The 23,842-nt window shown below is 36.3% G+C and overlaps 1 pseudogene; it reads left to right on the forward strand.

Annotated features, from left to right (window-relative positions):
* Nucleotides 1–23,221, forward strand: part of LOC122890218 — a 134,107-nt pseudogene extending 110,886 nt beyond the window's left edge.
* Nucleotides 23,222–23,842: the final 621 nt, after the last annotated feature.

The following is a 23,842-nucleotide window of genomic DNA, read 5'->3' on the forward strand; positions in this document are numbered from 1 at the left end:
ATTCATGAGTCCATGGGGGAAGGAATGAAAGCTCTATGTTTAGTGTTTACTTGACTCTGCTCTGTACACTTCCCTTGACTGATTTTTATCTTTATCCCTTCCTATGATAAATCATAATGATACACAGAACAGCTTTCAGTAAGCTTTGTAAGTCTTTCTAGTGAATTATTAAAACTGACAGGGATGGTTGCCTGGGTGACCCAGTGGGTTAAGCCTCTGCCTTTAGCTCAGATCATGATCTCAGGGTCCTGGGATCGAGCCCAACATCGGGCTCTCTGCTCAGTGGGGAGCCTGCTTCCCCCCTCTTACTTGATACTCTTTGCAAATGAGACCACTTACAAAATTCCTCACACCACTCTCACTTTTTTTTAATATTTTGCTTATTTATTTGACAGACAGAGATCACAAGTAGGCAGAGAGGCAGGCAGAGAAAGAGAAAGGAGGAAGAAGGCTCCCTGCTGAGCAGAGAGCCTGATGTGGGGTTCCATCCCAGGACCCTGAGATCATGAGCTGAGCTGAAGGCAGAGGCTTTAACCCACTGAGCCACCCAGGCACCCACCACTCTCAGTGGTGTGAGAAATTTTGTAAGTGGTATCATTTGCAAAGAGTTTCAAGTAAGAGAAATTTTGTGTGGACTGTGGCCTCAAGATATACAATTGTCTAAGACTTTTGCACCTTTCAAATATTACCTATCTTACTCCTTTTTCTTTTTTTTTTCAATTTATTTATTTTCAGAAAAACATTATTCATTATTTTTTCACCACACCCAGTGCTCCATGCAAGCCATGCCCTCTATAATACCCACCACCTGGTACCCCAACCTCCCACCCCTCTGCCACTTCAAACCCCTCAGATTGTTTTTCAGAGTCCATAGTCTCTCATGGTTCACCTCCCCTTCCAATTTACCCAAATTCCCTACTCCTCTCTAACGCCCCTTGTCCTCCATGCTATTTGTTATGCTCCACAAATAAGTGAAACCATATGATAATTGACTCTCTCTGCTTGACTTATTTCACTCAGCATAATCTCTTCCAGTCCCGTCCATGTTGCTACAAAAGTTGGGTATTCATCCTTTCTGATGGAGGCATAATACTCCATAGTGTATATGGACCACATCTTCCTTATCCATTCATCCGCTGAAGGGCATCTTGGTTCTTTCCATAGTTTGGCGACTGTGGCCATTGCTGCTATAAACATTGGGGTACAGATGGCCCGCCCTTCTTTTCACGACATCTGTATCTTTGGGGTAAATACCCAGGAGTGCAATTGCAGGGTCATAGGGAAGCTCTATTTTTAATTTCTTGAGGAATCTCCACACTGTTCTCCAAAGAGGCTGCACCGACTTGCATTTCCACCAACAGTGTAAGAGGGTTCCCCTTTCTCCACATCGTCTCCAACACATGTTGTTTCCTGTTTTGTTAATTTTGACCATTCTAACTGGTGTAAGGTGATATCTCAATGTGGTTTTAATTTGAATCTCCCTAAGGGCTAATGATGATGAACATTTTTTCATGTATCTGATATCCATTTGTATGTCTTGATTGGAGAAGTGTCTGTTCATATCTTCTGCCCATATTTTGATGTATTTGCCTGTTTCGTGTGTGTTGAGTTTGAGGAGTTCATTATAGATCCTGGATACCAACCTTTTGTCTGTACTGTCATTTGCAAATATCTTCTCCCATTCCGTGGGTTGCCTCTTTGTTTTTTTGACGGTTTCCTTTGCTGTGCAGAAGCTTTTGATTTTGATGAAGTCCCAAAAGTTTATTTTCGCTTTTGTTTCCTTTGCCTTTGGAGACATATCTTGAAAGAAGTTGCTGTGGCTGATATCAAAGAGATTACTGCCTATGTTCTCCTCTAGGATTCTGATGGATTCCTGTCTCACATTGAGGTCTTTTATCCATTTTGAGTTTATCTTTGTGTACGGTGTAAGAGAATGGTCGAGTTTCATTCTTCTACATATAGCTGTCCAGTTTTTCCAGCACCATTTATTGAAGAGACTGTCTTTTTACCACTGTATATTTTTTCCTGTTTTGTCGAATATTAATTGACCATAGAGTAGAGGGTTCATATCTGTGCTCTCTACTCTGTTCCACTGGTCTATGTGTCTGTTTTTATGCCAGTACCATGCTGTCTTGGTGATCACAGCTTTGTAATAAAGCCTGAATTTTTCTAAGCCCCCATCCATAACTTGTGGTTTTATTCTTTGACATTACCTAGAGTGCTGGGTGTTCACCAATCAATTTTACTTAGAAGAAATGAAGAAGAAATCTTATTACTTCTTTGTGTAGTTTCGTTTGAAAATGCTATAAAAACAGGGACGCCTGGGTGGCTCAGTTGGTTAAGCAGCTGCCTTCGGCTCAGGTCATGATCCCAGTGTCCTGAGATTGAGTCCCACATTGGGCTCCTTGCTCGGCAGGGAGCCTGCTTCTCCCTCTATCTCTGCCTGCCATTCTGTCTGCCTGTGCTCGCTCTCTCTTTCTCTCTCTCTCTCTGACAAATAAATAAAATCTTAAAAAAAAAAAGAAAAGAAAATGCTATAAAAACAACTCATATTTTTTAGTGATCAGTTACATGGTTTACCATATTTGGTTATGTATGTTTTTCTTGTCTATCTGAGTCAGTAGAGCCCTAAATATTTAACTGAATATCATTATTAATGGTGGGTTTTCTATTTGATGACCTTAATTTTTAGATCCCTAATACCTCATATTTAACATTTCTTTTTTTTTTAATTTTTTATTTTTTATAAACATATATTTTTATCCCCAGGGGTACAGGTCTGTGAATTGCCAGGTTTACACACTTCACAGCACTCACCAAAGCACATACCCTCCCCAATGTCCATAACCCCACCCCCCTTCTCTCAACCCCCCTCCCCACAGCAACCCTCAGTTTGTTTTGTGAGATTAAGAGTCACTTATGATTTGTCTCCCTCCCAATCCCATCTTGTTTCATTTATTCTTCTCCTACCCACTTAAGCCCCCATGTTGCATCTCCACTTCCTCATATCAGGGAGATCATATGATAGCTGTCTTTCTCCGATTGACTTATTTCGCTAAGCATGATACCCTCTAATTCCATCCACGCCATCGCAAATGGCAAGATTTCATTTCTTTTGATGGCTGCATAGTATTCCATTGTGTATATATACCACATCTTCTTGATCCATTCATCTGTTGATGGACATCTAGGTTCTTTCCATAGTTTGGCTATTGTGGACATTGCTGCTATAAACATTCGGGTGCACGTGCCCCTTCGGATCACTACGTTTGTATCTTTAGGGTAAATACCCAGTAGCGCAATTGCTGGTCATAGGGCAGTTCTATTTTCAACATTTTGAGGAACCTCCATGCTGTTTTCCAGAGTGGTTGCACCAGCTTGCATTCCCACCAACAGTGTAGGAGGGTTCTCCTTTCTCCACATCCTTGCCAGCATCTGTCATTTCCTGACTTGTTGATTTTAGCCATTCTAACTGGTGTGAGGTGATATCTCATTGTGGTTTTGATTTGTATTTCCCTGATGCCGAGTGATATGGAGCACTTTTTCATGTGTCTGTTGGCCATCTGGATGTCTTCTTTGCAGAAACGTCTGTTCATTTCCTCTGCCCATTTCTTGATTGGATTATTTGTTCTTTGGGTGTTAAGTTTGCTAAGTTCTTTATAGATTTTGGACACTAGTCCTTTATCTGATATGTCGTTTGCAAATATCTTCTCCCATTCTGTCAGTTGTCTTTTGATTTTGTTAACTGTTTCCTTTGCAGTGCAAAAGCTTTTGATCTTGATGAAATCCCAATAGTTCATTTTTTCCCTTGCTTCCCTTGCCTTTGGCGATGTTCCTAGGAAGACGTTGCTGCAGCTGAGGTCGAAGAGGTTGCTGCCTGTGTTCTCCTCAAGGATTTTGATGGATTCCTTTCTCACATTGAGGTCCTTCATCCATTTTGAGTCTGTTTTTGTGTGTGGTGTAAGGAAATGATCCAATTTCATTTTTCTGCACGTGGCTGTCCAATTTTCCCAACACCATTTATTGAAGAGGCTGTCTTTTTTCCATTGGACATTCTTTCCTGCTTTGTCGAAGATTAGTTGACCATAGAGTTGAGGGTCTATTTCTGGGCTCTCTATTCTGTTCCATTGATCTATGTGTCTGTTTTTGTGCAAGTACCATGCTGTCTTGATGATGACAGCTTTGTAATAGAACTTGAAGTCCGGAATTGTGATGCCACCAACTTTGGCTTTCTTTTTCAATATTCCTTTGGCTATTCGAGGTCTTTTCTGGTTCCATATAAATTTTAGAATTATTTGTTCCATTTCTTTGAAAAAGATGGATGGTACTTTGATAGGAATTGCATTAAATGTGTAGATTGCTTTAGGTAGCATAGACATTTTCATAATATTTATTCTTCCAATCCAGGAGCGTGGAACATTTTTCCATTTCTTTGTGTCTTCCTCAGTTCCAAAAAATAGAAATGGAAGGAAAACTTCCAAACTTATTTTATGAGGCCAGCATCACCTTGATCCTAAAACCAAACAAGGATCCCATCAAAAAAGATTTAACATTTCTGCAACCAAAACCATCACATATGCCAACCAAGTCATCCTTCCATGGAAAAGACATATAAATAGTACTTTTAAGACACCAATTGCACAAGACCAGAACCTATGAACAATCCTTCCCAACTTCCTGACTCCAGTACACAAATTATAGCTAAATCCAGGCAAGTTCATTTTCTCAGTATCTTTTGGTTCAGCCCACAATCTCCATTTCTATCTGTACCACCAGGGCCAAAGCATTTATCATCTTTCACCTACATTCAGCTTTTTTTGTTTATTTCTTTAGATTCCACATATTAAGAGAGACCATATGGTATTTCAGCATTTGTCTTTCTCTATCTGACATTTCACTTGACATCCATATCCATCCATATTCTCACCATGGCAAGATTTTATTCATTTTTATGTCTCAATAATATTCTATTGTATGTATAGCCCACATTTTCTTTATCTATTCATCCATCAATGGACATTTAGGTTGTTTATATATCTTAGTTATTATAAATAATGTTGTAATGAACTATATATACTTTTTTTGAATTAGTGTGTTGTTTTCTTTGTATAAATAACCAGAAATGAAATTGTTGGAGTATATAGTAGTTCTGTTTTTAATTTTTGAGGAAACTCCATAGTGTTTTTCATAGTGGCTGCAAAAGTTCACATTTTCACCAACAGTTGTCAAGAGGTTCCCTTTTTTCCATATCCTTTCCAATGCTTGATATTTCTTGCTCTTTTGATAACAGCCATTTTAAGGTGTGTAGTGATATCTCATTGTGATTTTGATTTGCATTTCCCTTGTGATTAATGAGACAGCATTATTTTATGCATCTATTGGCCATCTGTATGTCTTCAGAAAAATATCCCAGATTTGCATATTTTTAATGAGATTTTTGTTGTTGTTCTTATTGAGTTGTACGAGTCCTTTATATATTTATAATATTGGGCCTTTATTAGATATATGGTTTCCAAATATTTTCTCCCATTCAATAGGTTGTCTTTTTATTTTGGTGATTTCCTTTGCTGTGCAAAAACTTTTTAATGTGATGTAATCCCATTTATTTTTCTTTCGTTGCTTTTGATTTTGGGGTCAGATTAAAAAAATCAAAAGATCTATGTCAAGGAGCTTACTGTCCAAGTTTTCTTCTATGAGCTGTATGGTTTCAGGTTTCTGGTCTTTAATATATTTTTAGTTCATTTTTATACATGGCATAAGATAGTGATCAAGCTTCATTCTTTTGCATGTGGCTGACCAGTTTTTCCAATACCGTTTATTGAAGAGACTATGCTTTCTCCATTGTATGTTCTCGAGTTCTTTGCTGTGAATTAGCTGACCATATATGCATGGATTTACTTCTGGCCTCTCAATTTTATGCCACTGATCAAAGAGTCTGTTTTTATACCAATACTATACTGTTTTAATTATTATAGCTTTGTAACATAGTTTGAAATCAGGAAACATGATGCTCCAAATTTGTTCTTTCTCAAGATTCCTTTGGTTGGTTTGTTGGTTATTTATTTGTTGTTTGTTCCATACAAATATTAAGATTATTTTTTTCTATTTCTTGGAAAAATGCTTTTGGATTTTTTTTTTTTTTTTTTTTTTTTTTTTAAGTAGGCTCCACACCCAGCATGAAACTCAATGCGGGGCTTGAACTCACAACCTTGAGCTCAAAACCTGCGCTGAAATCCAGAATCCAGAAACTTAACTGAGCCACCCACATGCTCCTGCATTGGAACTTTTATAGGGATTGCGCTGAATCTGTAGATTGCTTTGGGAGCACAGGCATTTTAATAATATCTACTCTTCTAATCCATGAGCACATGAGCATATTTTTCCATTTATTTGTATCTTCCTCAATTTCTTCCATCAATGTTTTGTACATTTCAATATAAAGGTTTTTAGTTTTAGTTCTTCCAGTGTCATCCAGACTCATCAATTATCACCTCTTGCTTAACACTTTGCAATAGCCTTATTTTAAACAACTCAATGATGAACATTTTTTAACATACAGAAAAGATGAACTAATTGCACAGCAAATAGCCAAATATCCATCTTCTAGTTTCTACCTTTAAGATTTTGCTATATTTGCCTTACAATGTCATATTTCAACATATTCTCAAAAATATTATGACACATATTATTAGTTACATTTTATAAAAGTTCAAAATATATGAGAGGTTAACCAACTTCTTCAAGTTCACTGAAATTAAAAAATAAATAAATAAGTTGTTTATTTGACCCAAAGAATTTTTGAGCAAATGCATATATATGCCTACCACATAAAGAAGGAATCCTCAAATTTTCTTGCCAAGATGCCAGGTGCCCAAGAATGTTGTTAAAACTTTGTATAATAGAAGTCTCAAGCCAATATGTATGGGCATCAATGAAGTAGGACAGACACATTATACCAGTAATACAGGTGCCATCTGATGTTCATAGCTCCACTTCTGCATTAAGTGGAACAGCAAAAACATATAGAATATCTCTTTGGTTCACAACCTGGGGAGTTGCCCAGGTGAAATTTGAAACTAGCCCTCATAGATGGAGGGTAGGGAGAAATGGAAGAAAGAGATGACAGATAAGCAATTAGCCATTTTAATAAACAAGGGAACTTATATATGAGTCCTATCTTGGGTGACCCACATGGTGAGTATATCTCCACATTCACATTCCAGAATCTTGAAAGTTTATACAGAGGCCTTAACAGGGTTTAGTTATGTGCAGAGTACAGATGCTCTCAACAACACATTATTCTCTCAGGGTTGTGTCTTTGAAATGGCTCCAGCTGTAGGAATGGTAGACAGGAGATACATTCCAAGGACAGGGACGAGGCTGAGGAAGTTTTGATTGCCTAGGTCCAGCTTGTGGATCAACTGATAATCACGTCCTGTTGATGATCTCCTCCACATGTTTGAATGCCAAGGGTTTTGTATTAGTTTTCTATTACTAGGTAACAAAGGATCATATATTAACAGCTTGAAACACACCCATTTATTAGCTCACAGATCTGCATAAGAATGTTGGGCAGTCTTGATTGGGTTCTTTGCTTTTGAGTCTCAGAAAGTGAAACTAAGTTATCTGGTGAGTAGGCTCTCATCTGGAGGACCTGGGAGAAGAATTTCCTTCCAATCTTATCCCAAGTTTTCCCAGAATCCAGTTCTTAAAGCTGTAGTTCTAAGGTCTCTGTTTCCTTGATGATTGTCATCTGGGGTCTATTTTCAGCTTTTAGAGATCATTAACATTCTTACATATGTGGCTGCCTCCTCCATCTTCAAATCAGCAATGATGATTGATGTCTGTCTCCTGCTTTGAATCTCTGTGAGTTTCCTTTTGACCATCAGCCAAAAAAACCTCTTCTAAACAGCTCACATGATTAGTTGTACCCTAATGTTTTCTCTCTCTCAGTCAACTATCTAATAACCTTAATTACAACTGCTATTTAAAGTGACATATTCACAATATTATGATCAGGGAAGGTCATATTGGGGGACTGCAGGTTACTAATGCAGAAACTTGTTTTGACAAATCCTTACAAATCCTTACTTTTGTTTATTGAGATTCTGTAAGACATTTCATTATAGTCGTGTGCCATTATGACCACAGATTTATTATATATGTATGCTTGCTTTTGTTACATTGTGATTTCTGTGCACAAAGAAAATTGTGGGTTCCAATTGTTTGGGCTATCTCAAGCAGATTTTTCCACAGCCAGAAGGTAATAATGAAATTTGAGAAATTAACCTGACCCTTAGTACCATGGCCAGTTCTCATAAGAATGTTAGGTTCCTTTCAGTACTCGACTTTTGTTAAAAATGATACAACTTAGTCTACAGTGGTAATATTTAGAAATGGAACAAATTTGGTTTCCTGTGTCCTAATACGCTTGCATGACTTTGAATAAGACTGGCAACTTATCTGAGTTTGAGTGCTCTGTTGTAGAAAATTAGTGTACTTGAGAATAATGCTCTCTATCCTCTTTATCCTTGCTTGTTGATGCATAAGCCAAAGGTAAGCTCTAAATGGGAAACCCTCTGATCAAATTGCAGAAACCCAAATTACAGCCACCATTATTAACATCCTCATTTTATAGATTCTGAAAAACTAAGTTTAGATGATTAAGCACTTGCCCAGTATTTTTCACCATGACAGTTATAGAATTTGGGCCTTAATAGGGCAGTTTGACATCAAACATTTTACACTTAATCATACCTCTATGTTGTTGTTTCAGAAAAGAATAAAATCAGTTGGATAAAATTAAAATAAAAGTGTTATTGTACCAAGTGCTTGTTTTTCTCATTTTGGAATTAGGACTCACTATACGTAAGAAAATAATTTTTTATAACTCACTTGTTAGAAAGAAGTGAAAATAAAATTGAAACCTGAGATAGTCATTATTATCAATTGTTATAATTAATTAATAAATCTTTCATTGTCTAGCTCTTTCATGAAAAATCTGTCATTCTTTTTAATTATAAAAATAAGCACAAAGACCACCCCAACACAAACAGAAGGAGTCCTTATTGTGGTGAGCACTTCCATTTCCTGGAATGCATCCTTTGTGTACTGTGTACATAAGATTGTGAATGCCTCTCAAATCCAAGAAATAGTCTAAATAAAACTGTGCCAGTTCAAACTTTGCAAAAAAAAAATCACATATTTATGATACTCTGAGTGACTCTAAAAGTAGTAAAATGACTTTTCAAATATTATTTTGTTATCCTCATAGAACTTTAGAGCTCAATGGATACATTGAAATTTTATAATCACATTCTAACAATGAAGAAACTAAGAGCTCAGGAAATTACCTAGGTAATCTTTTTTAGCAAGACTCCTTGGCAGATCTCAGATCAGACACTACAAAAAGCTACTACACTAATTTTTCTACCATCTCAAACTATTTCTCTTTAATTGAGAATATAATTTTGCCATTCAAATCAATCAGATAACAATGCTTCCCAAAGTCTAAAGTCTATGTAAATAAGAATTATATCAACCAGTTTGTTAAAAATGCAGAATCTTAGGCTTTATCTGTAATATACTGATCAGAAAGTTTTCAACTGTTACCATAATAAGCACTTTAGCAAACTTTTTTAAGGTAAAGTTTGAGAACTACTGGTTTTTGAAATATAGATCATTCACTTGTTTATTCATTTTAACGCAATAAAAAGCTACCTATTGAGTTCACTTGATTTCCTCAACGATTCCCAAATTTGCCAAATTTTATTCCCAAATTTACTTTCCCAATTCCAAATGAAAATCAGTTGTGCATTCATTGATTTTAAAGTTAACTATTTTGAAGATCTTAGTAAATATGCTGTATTTGAAAGCATATTGTATGCATTAATGAGGGTCTCCTATGCGTTATAATCAAAACTTTCAAGAAATATAAAAACTATTTTTAGATATGTTATTTCTTATTTTTAACCTTCATAATATTGAAGATTATAATTGCTTCTATTCTGAAGTTTCAATTCCTTTGGAGATAATTTGGTACAGAAGAAGTCTGACTCCTAGTTAACCCTTGTGTGACTTTTTTGGCTTGATCATAGGCAGTTACAAAAGGCTTTAACTGGGAGGCTGGGGTATGAGAGGGTGGTTATCTTTGTCATACTGCATTTGGTGCACAGCCAATGTACTACCATCTCTGAAGATAGTTGTAGTCAAAGAAATAGGCCCTTGTAGACTGCCACACTCTCTTCCACATTTGTGATTTTAGTCCAGGTAATTTCATCCTTAGGTCTCTTTTATGAAGTCATGAGGATAGATGTTCTGGAACCTTCCTGAGATCCCCGTAAGGTGGATAAGGGAGAAACCTTAAATTTAACCCCAATACAACTCAGTATCCAGTCTTTTCCACTCCTACCTCTTCCCTCTTCCAGTTCCCCATAGTCTATAAAACTGCTGTAGCCTTTTGTTCATAGCTCCCTCAAAAGCAAAACAATCCCCATGTGTATGGTGATCCATTTGCTCTCTAATCAGTGTATCATTCAATGGGAGAAAATGGATTTGACTTTTCTTTCCTTTTTTCTTTTTTTTATGACTCTAGCTCATACTACCAAAACGAGTGACTAAAACTTAATATGTTGTGGCATGTTGCTTCAATTGGCCATTCTGATACCTGGCACCTCACTGTCCCTCCCTTCTCAAGTGAGCTCCTGACAGTACAGTCATATTCCTATCTAGTCTGAGAGATTATCCTCTTTCACTTTGGCATAATCATAATGAATTATTTAGTTCTGATTCTGGAACATCAATTTTCTCCTGCCCTCAGTACTTATGGATCTCAAACATGGACCGGAATTAGGACCATTGTTTCTCTGGCTCTCAGGCCTTCAAACGATGCTATATATTTTCTTGAGCTTCTCCAGCCTATGATGGGCAGATGGTGGGACTTCTCAACCTTCATAATCAAGTGAGCCAATACTTTATAATAAATCTCTTCAGAAAGAGATCTATCTAGTAGATAGATGTAGGAATAGTACAGATATATATCTCCTATTGATTCTCTTTCTCTGTAGAACCTGAGCTAATATAGACTATTTAATGGTAATTCACTGTGGACCTCCTGCTAATAATATTTAACACACCTGAGCACGACGCACAGAACATTGACATTAAAGTTTGCTTACTAGCACTTCTCTGTTTCAACTCCAATATGTAAAAGAGCTTGAAAATTGTTATTTCTACCTGTTATGAGCTGAATCATGACTCCTCAAAATTCATATATTGAAAATTCTAAATCCCAGTACCTCAAAATGTGATTACATTTGGAGATAAAGTAAGTTAAAATGAAATCATTACAGTGGGCCCTATTCCAATATGACTGGTTGACATCCTCATCTGAAGAGAAAATAACAGATATGTGCAGAGGTAAGACTATGCGAAGACTCTGGGAAAGGGCAGAAGATGACCATCTAGAACCCAAGGAGGGAGATCTCAGAAGAAACCAACCCTTCTGACACCTTGATATCAGACTTGTAGTCTTCAGAACTAGGAAAAAATAAATTTCAGTTACTTAAGCCACTCAACTCTGCAATACTTTGTCATGGCAACACTAGCAAATCAGTTCACTATCTTTACAATAAGAGAAAGTGGGACAAACCAACACTTGAGGATCTTCTCAGACCTATCAACAAACTGGCATTGCAGGGAAAACTCCAACCTGAAATCTAGAAAGCTAGAGGACCCAGAGAGTAGTAGCTAAAACCTGCTTATGTGGAACAAAAACCATAAACAGTAGAAACACTGGAATGGCAATTGTGATAAATTGCTGGAGGCTTAATGTGACTTATATTAACAATAAGAAAATTTTGGGAGTCTTAGTCCTCTTGCCACACACACTTACTTCCCCATTCCCTTCACCCTCTACACACACACATGTTCCTGAGGTTGACCTCCAGGAATAATCCAGAATTTTAAGTGTGGGCAGTATATGGCAGCTTCTTTTCAGAGAACCCACTGTGGAAAGGGGCAAAAAGGAGTAACTTTATCATAGAGAAACCTGACAAAAACATCTTAGCAAGATATTTAACATCAGCAGCGATAGTGTGTACCTTTGACATGTGGTGAGAATGGCACTTTATGTCTGTGGCTTTCTCCCCAAAATCCATAACCTGAGTTTAATCATGTGAAAAATATCAGACAAATGCCAATTGAGGGACATTACAAAATATCTGACCAGTCATCCTTGAAACTGTCAAAGTCACAAAAACAAAGTAAAGTCTAAGAAAATGTCACAGCCAAGAGTCTAAGAAGGCACAATGCCTAAATGCAATATAGTATCCTAGATGGTATTCTGGAACAGAAAAAGAATTATCAGGGAAGAATAAGGAATCATCAGTAAATACAAATTTAATTAATTTGTAAAAAGTGCTTGCTTGATATTTGCTCATGGTTGTCCCTCCTCTCTCTTCATATATATATAATATAGTAATATATATTATTGTTTACATTTTATATTGTATTTAATATATTTGTATTATGTTACATATAATAGGTAGATGCATATGTGCATATTCACATACATCAACAATACATCTAAACAATACAGAAAGATATAAAGATATAAGTATAAAAAGTGAAAAGTAATAGTTTTCCTACCTTCCCTTCTTGCTCCTATTCCCACCACATTCAGGGTTTTCTGTTCAATACAAGGATTCATATCTACATATTTTTACAATTTTTAACAAATCAGATTCTCCTACATTTATGGCTATGAAACTAGCTTTAATTTGCTTAAAAATAGACAAACTTGTTTACTTGTCATTCTACTAGTTACTGGATGAAGAATATGTTTTCTTCATTTTTGTGAACTTAACTCTTACAACAGTGTTTGGCATGTAGTAGGCAGTCAGTAAATATTTTGTTGAATGAATAAATGGATAATTTGCATTTGTCGAAGAATAACTCACCCACTGATCATTGAATGAATGTCTTGAGAGACACTAACTTATTTTGGTGCTGAAGAGTAAATTAGGATTTTCAAAATAGAGAGCATTCATGTGAAGTTGTTAGGCTATTTTTTTAAATACATGTATTTTGATTTTTGAAGTTCAATATCTGGACACGTAAATGAGATAAATTAACTACAGACTAAATGAGAATATTGAGGGGTGCCTGGGTGGCTCAGTGGTTAAAGCCTCTGCCTTCGGCTCAGGTCATGATCCCAGGATCCTGGGATGGAGCCCCGCATCAGGCTCTCTGCTCCGCGGGGAAACTGCTTTCTCCTCTCCCTCTGCCTGCCTCTCTGCCTACTTGTGATCTCTCTCTCTGTCAAATAAATAAATACAATATTTTTTAAAAAATAATAAAAAATAAATGAGAATTTTGAGCCATTTGGTTCCTTTTTTTCTCTTTTGCACTATTTTCTGAGTTTTAAGCTACATGCAGAGAAGAAAAATAATGGATTTTTTTAAATAATTTTTAGGTATAATTCTCAGAGTTAAAAAAATCTCATAGAATTCCATGGACTATGAAAATTTAGCATTCTCATAACATTTCTGCAATTTCCCAGTGCACTTATATTCTCATAGTTTACTCTGGCTTCTGGATAGGAGTATGTTCTGCCTGCTACATAGAATATGCCCAGGTGTGAAATTCAGCACCTACTTCATATTCCACAAAACATTAATGCCTACATAACATACGAACATATGGCAGGATTTAAAGACCTGAAGTAGCATAGAGATATGGTTTACTTGATATCTGCAAATATTTTGAAATGTGAACTGCAATCATCGCAGTTCTTTAAAATGTCTGTTGGCTTTCACTCAGTACATTGAGTGGTAAGGAGAGTAATAATTCACTGTTCCTAATATCCTTGTTTCAGTTTCCCTCAATCTTGCCAGTCCCCTCTTCTACCCAGAAAACCTTCATTCTTTGGGTAAAACACACCTCTTTCTTGTTGTATACAGAACAGCCACAAACATATCTTTTTTAACTGGCCCCCAGCCAACATAGCCCTTGAGGCCTTATTTCTCAAGTTAATAACCTATCAAGGTACTTTTCCCCCCCAAATAAAGTAAATTCCCGAACTGAGAGAAACTGTGCCAGTTGTTAAAATAATTATGAAATAAGAGGCGCCTGGATGGCTCAGTAGGTTGTACCTCTGCTTTCGGCTCGGGTCGTGGTCCCAGGGTGCTGGGATCAAGCCCTGCATGGGGCTCTCTGCTCCGTGCAGAGCCTGCTTCCCCCTCTCTCTCTGCCTGCCTTTCTGCCTACTTGTGATCTCTCTCTCTCTCTGTCAAATAAATAAATAAAATATTTTTTTAAAAATGAAATAAAATAATTATGAAATAATAAAACTGTCACTGCATGTCTATACCAAAAATAAATAACAATGAAATAGTGGTATGTTTAAGAAGGAAAATAAGAGTAAAGTGGGTAGAACTAAGAAGTAGTAACATTGAGGGTGTCTGGGTGGCTCAGTTAGTTGGGTGTCTGCATTTGGCTCCAGTCATGATCCTGGGGTCCTGGAATTGAGCCCTGCATCAGGCTGCCTACTCAATGGGAAGCCTGCTTCTCCTTCTCCCACTCTCCTTGCTTGTTTTCCCTCTCTCCCTGTCTCTCTCTGTCTCTGTTGAATAATAAAATATTTGGGGAAAAAAAAAAAAGAAGAAGAAGAAGTAGTAACTTTGAACACAAGTGAGGAGCTATAGGGTCAAGAGGGGCAAGTCCAATGCATGCTGAGACTCTCACATAAGACTCTCACAAAAGACTCTCACACCTTTCACAGCATTCTTGATTTGGTCCAAAAAACATCTGCTTTTGGAAGGACAGCAACTGAAATTGTGCTTTTCTATAGCTGTCCTGTTAAATTGTCTTTATGTCTTTCTTCGTTTTTATTGAGATATAATTGACAAATAAATTATACTTTTCAGTTGTTCAACATAACGTTTTGATATTTGTATATATGGCAAAAACGATTACCACAGTAAATTTGGTTGATATTTTTTTTAGTTTAATAAATGGCATACATATATAAAGAACCCTCCAGAATGACAGTCCTAATTGACATCTATCAAAGTGATATTGCGTTGATAAGGGCTCTAGTGGCCTTTTTTACTCAAGGTCTGACTCTAAAATCCTAGCTGTAAGATCCTGCATTTGTCCTATCAAGTTCTCTTTACAAGTAGAATTTTAGTTTCCCTCTTTAATTGGCTTTCTGTTGACAGCTCTGCCTTTTCTGAACATAGCTTGGTAGGCATAAAACTGCATTTGATTAAGAGAAAGGAAGTGCTTTTCCACATCTAATGTAAAAGCAAAAGTTAAATTTCAAATTCTACCTAAATATTCAATGTCAAGAAATGTATTTTTTTAACATTTCTAGATGTTTAAAGGCCATCAAAAGTGTAGATATTTTGTCCTAATATTGCATTTAGTTTTATTTTATTGCATTTTCAATCTGTGAATATTTTTTATACTTCTGTTTTCCTGAAGAATGGTATCTCTAAATAATTTTAAATACTATAGACAAGCATTAATACATATTTATACATATGTATAAAAAAAAAGCATTCATATCTTAACCTTTTCAAAACCTGCCAGCTATTGGTGAATGTCTATTTTATTCAGTCATCCTCATCGTTTTCTTGTTTTATGCCCAAGGCTTAGCAAGATGGGGTTTCAAAATCAACCAAAAACATCAAGCTTTTTTTTTTTTTTTAAAGATTTTATTTATTTATTTATTTATTTGACAGAGAGAGATCACAAGTAGGCAGAGAGGCAGGCAGAGAGAGAGGAAGGGAAGCAGGCTCCCCATTGAGCAGAGAGCCTGATGTGGGGCTCTATCCCAGGACACTGGAATCATGACCCAAGCCAAAGGCAGAGGCTTTAACCCACTGAGCCACCCAGGCACCCCAAAACATCAACTTTAATGTTTTTGACTGATGTGAAATCTTTGCTTATTTTAAAGATTTTGTTTTGCAAACTTAGACTTTTCTCATAGTTTTCCCTCTTCATAATCACAAAGCTATATAAATCTTTGTGAATTAATGAATACTATTATTTATTCAAACCCCAATACAGAGTGGGGAATTTTTCAAAGCCTGTGGGGGGGGGGGAAGTTCTGCTTAATGCATGTAGATTTGTTTAACATTTTTTCTTCTTTTAATACATTTCAATTTGAAAAAATAATTCATGCAAATGAAGAGCTGACTGCAAAGAACTACTAGGGTATCTATAATTAAGTTTGAGAGGAGTTTGCTTTCCACAGCTTCTTGACTGTTATTCAAGTCAACAAATACTTTATAGAACATGAATGTCTTTCACTTCAATTCTTTATTTTAAGAAAGTTAAGGAGAAGTGAGAATATATTTAAAAATCTCATTCTTATTTTCAGGTGCCCATAGCATGGGGAATGGTCATGAAATGTGATTATGTCAAGTAACACCAAGTAAAATACACCACCACTGCTTTTTCACCATCAGTGCAGGTGTCAACATAATTTAAAAGAAAAAAAAAGGCAAATACTGTTTTCATATTTTTATGGAATAAAATTATCTTCAATCCACCAGGAATTGTCCCAGGGACCCCTGGTGTTCATGAACTATGCTTAAGAACTATTTATTCATCTTTCCCTCTAAACTTGCTCTTGTACAGCCTTTCCCATTTTGTTCATGGGAATTATATCCTTTCAGTTGCTCAGGAGGAAGAAAAACAAACACACACAAAAACCTTGAAATCATTTTTGCTTTTTCTCACATTCTACCAATCAGATAATCTGCTGCGTCTATGTTCATAAGACACTAGAATTTGACCATTTCTGCTACCCCAACACAAACACACGGAAACAGGCCATTATCATGACTCATTAGCTAGCTAATGCTAATGGTCTCAGTTGCCAACAGACTGTGCTCTGTAAAACTATCAGATGACTCCACTGAAACAGCCATATCACTTGATCCTTTTGTGCATGCCCTTAACACCTTCCTATCCCAGTCAGAGTAAATTCCAAAATTCTGATAGTAGCTTTTTTTTTTTTTTAATCAGTAGATCAGGCATGCTTCTGAACCAAAGTCACTTCTTTGTTTTCTCCACTGCCTTTACACTCTGATATTTGTGAGAGGTTTGTCCCCATACCTGTAACAGGATACTGCTAAATTCTTTCTTAGTTGATTCTTCAGTGATGAATAAAATTGTCCTTCATCATACACATACTTCCTACTTTCCTTTCAGTCTCTATTTTATTCACCATTGCACTTATAATCAATGAATATATTGTATACTTTCTTTATATTCTGCCTTATTCAAAGCTAAATGTGACATTCAGGAAGCTAAGGATTTAGTTGGTTTCATTCACTGCCATCTCCTCAATACCTAACAAAGTTTCTAGTAGTTAATAGATATTTTTAAATGAAAGAAAGAATGGGTGACTTGAATTTGTGAAGAAGATAAAATTCCCACATACCAAAAAATAAATAAATAAAATTAAAAATTAAAAAAATTTTTTTAAAAACCTCCCATATACCAAATGAATATCAGATTATTCCCCTTCTACTTATTTTTATACTAGGTTGTGCAGTTCTTTCTTGAGAATTGTTGACAATCGTACCATGATGAAACTGGAGTAAAAATTAGGGATAATTATGAAAAAAAAATCAGTAATGAGCGATGTTCATTTTTGAAAATATTTTTCTCCTAGTGTGGATTGATATACAGTTAAAGCTGTTCCTTTGGTGCTCAAACATTATCAGGGGTGATTTTAAAGATTTTTTTTTTTTTATGTATTTATTTGACAGAGAGAAATCACAAGTAGATGGAGAGGCAGGCAGAGAGAGAGAGGGAAGCAGGCTCCCCGCTGAGCAGAGAGCCCGATGCGGGACTCGATCCCAGGACCCTGAGACCATGACCTGAGCCAAAGGCAGCGGCTTAACCCACTGAGCCACCCAGGCGCCCCTCAGGGGTGATTTTAGCAGCAATAACATAATCAAAATACAGATACCTTTTATGGTTTCTAGATACGTAAACAAACAGTGACCATCACAAAAATGTTGAGGAAGGTAGTATATTTCATTATCTTGCTAAATTACTGCTCAGCAATTCTCTTAACCAAAATATAGACACACACAAAAACACACTCTTAATTATATTGGTCTATGTAAAATTAAAAAAAAATCCTTGCTTTTTACCTTTGTTAAGTTTTGGTTGTGTGAATAATATATTTACTTCTTCTATATACAAACTGTACACTCCCTTCAAAGATATGTCTAAGGACTGCAGATTAATTATTTATTTATTGTATAAGGACACAATAGTGTTACTAATAAATAAAGATTCAGGGAGAAGTATGTAGCTCCCACACAAGATGCACAACAAACACTTTACCTTGGTGATCATATTTGTAGAAGGAAATTATTTCCAAGAAAATGTTGTACTCTAAAAATACTGCTTGAAAACCTTTTCCCAGATTTCTATGAAGGAGGGAAGAGTTGCTGAAAAACCAACCCAGACTACTTCTCAACATGGCCCATTTTGCAATTATTATTCACAAGCTTTACAGGCCACACTGAAATGTTTAATATTCTGTCTCCTATTTCCCAATATAACCTCATTATTTCTTCTGTGTTGGTTTTCTTTAATTACCCCCCTTTCCCTTATCATTGGTTTGATGATTCTTGCACTTTATTAGGCTTTATTCATATCCTTTCTTTAGCCTGGAATGATATCTTAACATCTTTCTCCTAAAAAATATATATTTTGTCCCTACCATATGTCCATATTAAATGTTTTTGCCCTGTTTATGTTTGTTGCTCTTAGATCCAGCAATAAAAACATAAGTTCTAACCAGTGTTTAATAAATATTACTGTAAAAATAAACAACAGAAAACTATAATAGCTAAAATGCATAAACTAAAATATACTGAAATGTAAACATACATAGATCCATATCCATTTGTAGCAATTAAGATTTATAGAAATTACCCCAGAAGAGCTAGACAAGCTAAAAGTAATCAATATAAAATGACACAGATTATTCTCAATATAGAGAACAAAACAAAATTAGTATTGCCTAGATATTTGAGTAACAACTTAACATTCATTCCAAAAATCTAGATTTAAAAGTTTGACTTAGAAAAATTAAGTTTCGCAAACATAATATCCATATAAAATGTCACAGAGGTAAAGTTTAAAAATTTTATTTTATTTTTTAACTATTATTATTATTTTATTGTTAAGGAATCCATTTCTAGGACTGTCATGAAGCCCAGGCTGGGTTAACAGTATGAGTTCTGGAGGTAACTACACTAAACTCTGGGCTTTTTGTTATAAGCACTCTTGTCTTTCTCTACCTCACCTGAAAACTCAGATTCATGAGGCCTTAATCCCTGCTTCCCTACTCCAGGAGATACCAAAGCCCTCTATGTTGGAGGTATTTTCAGAAGAGAAGAAAATTTTGTCTTCCCAGAGTACAAACCTTCTACTTTGCTTTAAAAGACAGCTAGCAAACCCAAACTACAGACACGCTGGTTCCTGTACAGGCCTTGATGAAGTTTGAAAATTTTGTCTTATTTTTATTAAAGATTGTATTGTATTCTTTTGAGAGAGAGAGAGCACAACCAGGGGGAGAAGTAGAGGGAGAGGAAGAAGAAGGCTCCCCAATGAGCAAGAAGCCTGATATGAGACTCATTCCCAGGACCCTGAGATCATGACCTGAGCTGAAAGAAGATGCTTGACTAACTGAGCCATCCAGGTGTTCCTAAAATTTGAAAATTTTATTTTTTTAAAGATTTTATTTATTTAATTGACAGAGAGAGAGCACAAGCATGGGGAGCAGCAGAGGGAGATGGAAAAACAGACTCCCCACTGAGCAGGGAACCCAATGTATGGTTCGATCCCTAAACTGAAGGCAGACGCTTAACTGACTGAACCACCCAGATACCCCAAATTTGAAAATTTTAAATAGATCAAATACTTTGTGGAATTTATATAGGAAAATTGTCATACATATTATATCATTAAAACAAAACAAAAAAACAAACAAACGAGGGGTACTTGGGCTGCTCTGTCCATTAAGCAGTTGACTTGGTTTTGGCTCAGGTCATGAACTTGGGGTCCTCTGCTTGAGAATTCTCTCTCCCTCTGCCTATGCCCCTCCCCCACTCACACACACTCACTCTCTCTTTCTAAAATAAATAAAAGAACTTGAAAAAAAAACCCAAAAAATAAAACAGAAGAAGCTTTGAAAACATAACAATAGTTTCATTATGCATTGAAAATTCAAGAAGAAATTAATTTGGTTGAATATATTATGCTCTAGGAAACATAAGGGAATTATGTAAAATCATTTAAATATCTGTTTTCACTTTATAACTAAAGGTTCAAAGTGAAGGCATAAATGTTATAAATATCAAAATTCAAAATAATATAGCAGAACTATATATGAAACACTATAATCTCATACTAATTTTCTTGAAATCAAAGGTATGATTTCATTCTCCCAGAAGAGATGAAACATGAGCACTGGCTCACCTGTGGCTTCAGGAGAAAGACAGCACCACTATTCAAATAGATAAGAAAAATTAACTAAATTTTTAACAAATTACTAAAGGTTGTATGTAGGCTAGTGAAGTAGTATAGAAATTCTGAGTGCTATAGATTCAAGAGGGAACTGTATCCTCTCATAGGTTCTTCTTGATAGACTTCTACTGGTTGCTTACAAGAAAGAATAGTGTGGAGAAGAGACTGGACAAAGCTTTCTTGGGTGGTATAGGTCTAGAGGAGGGGAATGGTCACAAATACAGAAAAGAATAAAGTTTCACATAAGCCCTAAGGAACAAAAGCCTTCAGCTGTTGAGAAAAAGGTAGCAAACTCTGGCATTCAAGATCATAGCAAAGAAATATAAAAGAAGGAACCAATCAACCCTAGAGGAGGAGTGAAAATCATCAGGTCCCAGGTCATTAGTGATTTCCCTACGCTGGTGAAGGGGGATGAGTTGCAGAGAAATTACCAGCTGTCAGGTATAGGGACAAGGGTCCTGCCTAAGAATGAGGTTGAAGAAGGATAACAAGGAACGCTCTCTGACTACCAACCTCCAGGTTAGCAAGTACTGAATAACAAGTGAGAGGGGTTACTGTTGAAAAAGCACAAGAGGTCAGAGAGAGCCTCTGCAACATAGACACACAGGAAAGCCTAAGGCAAAGGACTGGATGAGGAAAACTGGGAGAAGAAAAACTCTAACCCTCTCTACCCTAAAAAGGACAAAAACAGAGGAATTTGAAGTTGCTGGGAACTGATAAAAATAACTCCAACAAAATATAGAACCAGTTCAGCTGTCTGAATGGACTCAGTCCTCATGGATCAGTAAATTTTTTGATCAGCAAAAGTTGTTTGATAACTTAAAAAGCAGTGGGTAGAGGAAATTTTATAGCAATAAGCATCTTAAATAGAAAATAAGGAAATTCTTCTATTAACCCTCTAAATTTCTCTCTTAATAAATTAGAAAAAGGAAGCTCTCTCATCTTCTGTGTTGGTTAAATATTAAACCCATACTAAATAGAAAGGTACAATAAAGATAATTGATGAAAACAGTGACATTAAGAATAGAAATACAGGGCACCTGGGGGACTCAGTGGGTTAAGCCTCTGCCTTCGGCTCAGGTCATGATCTCAGGGTCCTGGGATCAAGTCCCACATCGGGCTGTCTGCTCAACAGAAAGCCTGCTTCCTCCTCTCTCTCTCTGTCTGCCTTTCTGCCTACTTGTGATCTCTGTCTGTCAAATAAATAAATAAAATCTTTAAAAAAAAAGAATAGAAATATATTGCAGAAAAAAATCAGTGAAACTGAAAATTGACTATGAAATGATCAATGAAATTGGTATACCTCTAGCCAGATTGATCAGATAAATTAGAATACAATATAATAAAAAAGAAAAGCTGTAACTTGGAAGTATAAAAAATGAAATATAGAAGGCATCAACTCAGATCCTATAGACATCAACTATAAAAAGGTAGTACTGTGAGCAATCTTATGCCTATAAATTTGACAGCATAGCGGTAGTCAGTAAATTCCTTGAGCAGTACAAATTAACAAAACTCACAAAGCTTATTCAATTCATCACTTAGATGGATATCCTGAACATCTATATATTTATTTTAATTATTTCACTCTTTATTGGGGCCTATGAATGATACCCAATAAAAATGAGAACATAAGTTCAAACAAAAATACATACACAAATGTTTATAGTAGCTATATTCATAACTTCTAAAATGTCTATACTGTCTTTGGACCCTGAATAGGAAAGCTGTGGAAGAAGTAGACTAAAGACTCCTACACAGGGGTGCCTGGGTGGCTCAGTCGGTTAAGTGTCTGCCTTTGACTAGGTCATGGTCCCATGCTCCTGGCATCCAGCCCCACTTTGGGCTCCCTGCTGAGCAGAGAGCCTGCTTCTCCTTCTCTCTGCTTCTCTCACCTGCTCGTGCTCTTTCTGACTCTCTGTCAAATAAATAAATAAAAATCCTAAAAAAATAAAAAAGACTCCTACATATCAGTAAAATGAAATGAACTGCTGATCTATACCTTAGAATATATAAATCTCTAATGATGAAAGCTCCATCCTGACCACCCACACCATCCTGGAACACTGGTACTGTGCCTTCATGGTAGACAATGAGGCCATCTATGACATCTGCCAGCAACCTGGACATCAGACATCCTACCTACACCAACCTCAACTGGTTCATTGATCAGATCATATCCTCCATCACTGCTTCCCTACACTTCAATGGGGCCCTCAATGTGGACCTCACAGGGTTCCAGACCAACCTGGTGTCCTACCCCCACATCCTCCTCTCCCTGGTAACCTACTCAATGCATTGTCTCAGCTAAGAAGGCCTACCATGAGCAGCTGTTGGTGGCAGAGATCATCAATGCCTGCTTTGAACCTCCAACTAGATGGTCAACTGTGACCCTCACCATGGCAAATAAATGGCCTGCTGTACGCTCTATTGCTGAGAAGTGGTGCCCAATGCCACCATTGCCACTGTCAAGACCAAGTGCACCATCCAATCTGTGGACTTGTGTCCCTCAGGTTTTAAGGTTGACATTAATTATCAGCCCCCGACAGTGGTGCCCAGGGGACACCTGGCCAACATGCAACTGACAGTCTGCATGATAAGCAATACCACAGCCATTATGGAGGCCTGGCTGAATGAAACACATCAGAATGCATAGAGCAATAGAGTATTCCAGCAGGAAGTAGCCTTGGGAAGTCACTAAAAAACAACATGAAAACAATCAAATAACAACAACAACAACAACAAAAATATATATATGTATACAGGAAGTAGCCTTGGGAAGTCACTAAAAAACAACATGAAAACAATCAAATAACAACAACAACAACAACAAAAATATATATATGTATACATGATGATCCTGGAAGGAGAATCTGTCTGTCCTAACATTTTTACCCTCTGACCTTGTTAAGCCCTCTGAGTGCCAAATAAAACATTGAAGCCCTCTGAGTGCCAAATAAAACATCCATGGAACACTGGAATGGTCTTACTAAAATGAGGAAAGAATGTGTGTATATAAATTCTGATGTATAGTTATATATATCAGAATTTATATATATATATATATATAACTATACATCAGAATTTATATATAACTATACATCAGAATTTATCAGAATATATAATATATCATATATATGATATATCAGAATATATCATATATATGTATATGATATATACACTTTCTGTATAAAAAATCTCATCTTCAACCAAAAAGTTCACAAATGTTCTCAAAACCTTCTATGGAAACTGGCATAATGTCTCAGTGGCATACCTG

Source organism: Neovison vison, chromosome 11 (assembly GCF_020171115.1).
Source record: "Neovison vison isolate M4711 chromosome 11, ASM_NN_V1, whole genome shotgun sequence".
NCBI classification, from domain to species: domain Eukaryota; kingdom Metazoa; phylum Chordata; class Mammalia; order Carnivora; family Mustelidae; genus Neogale; species Neogale vison.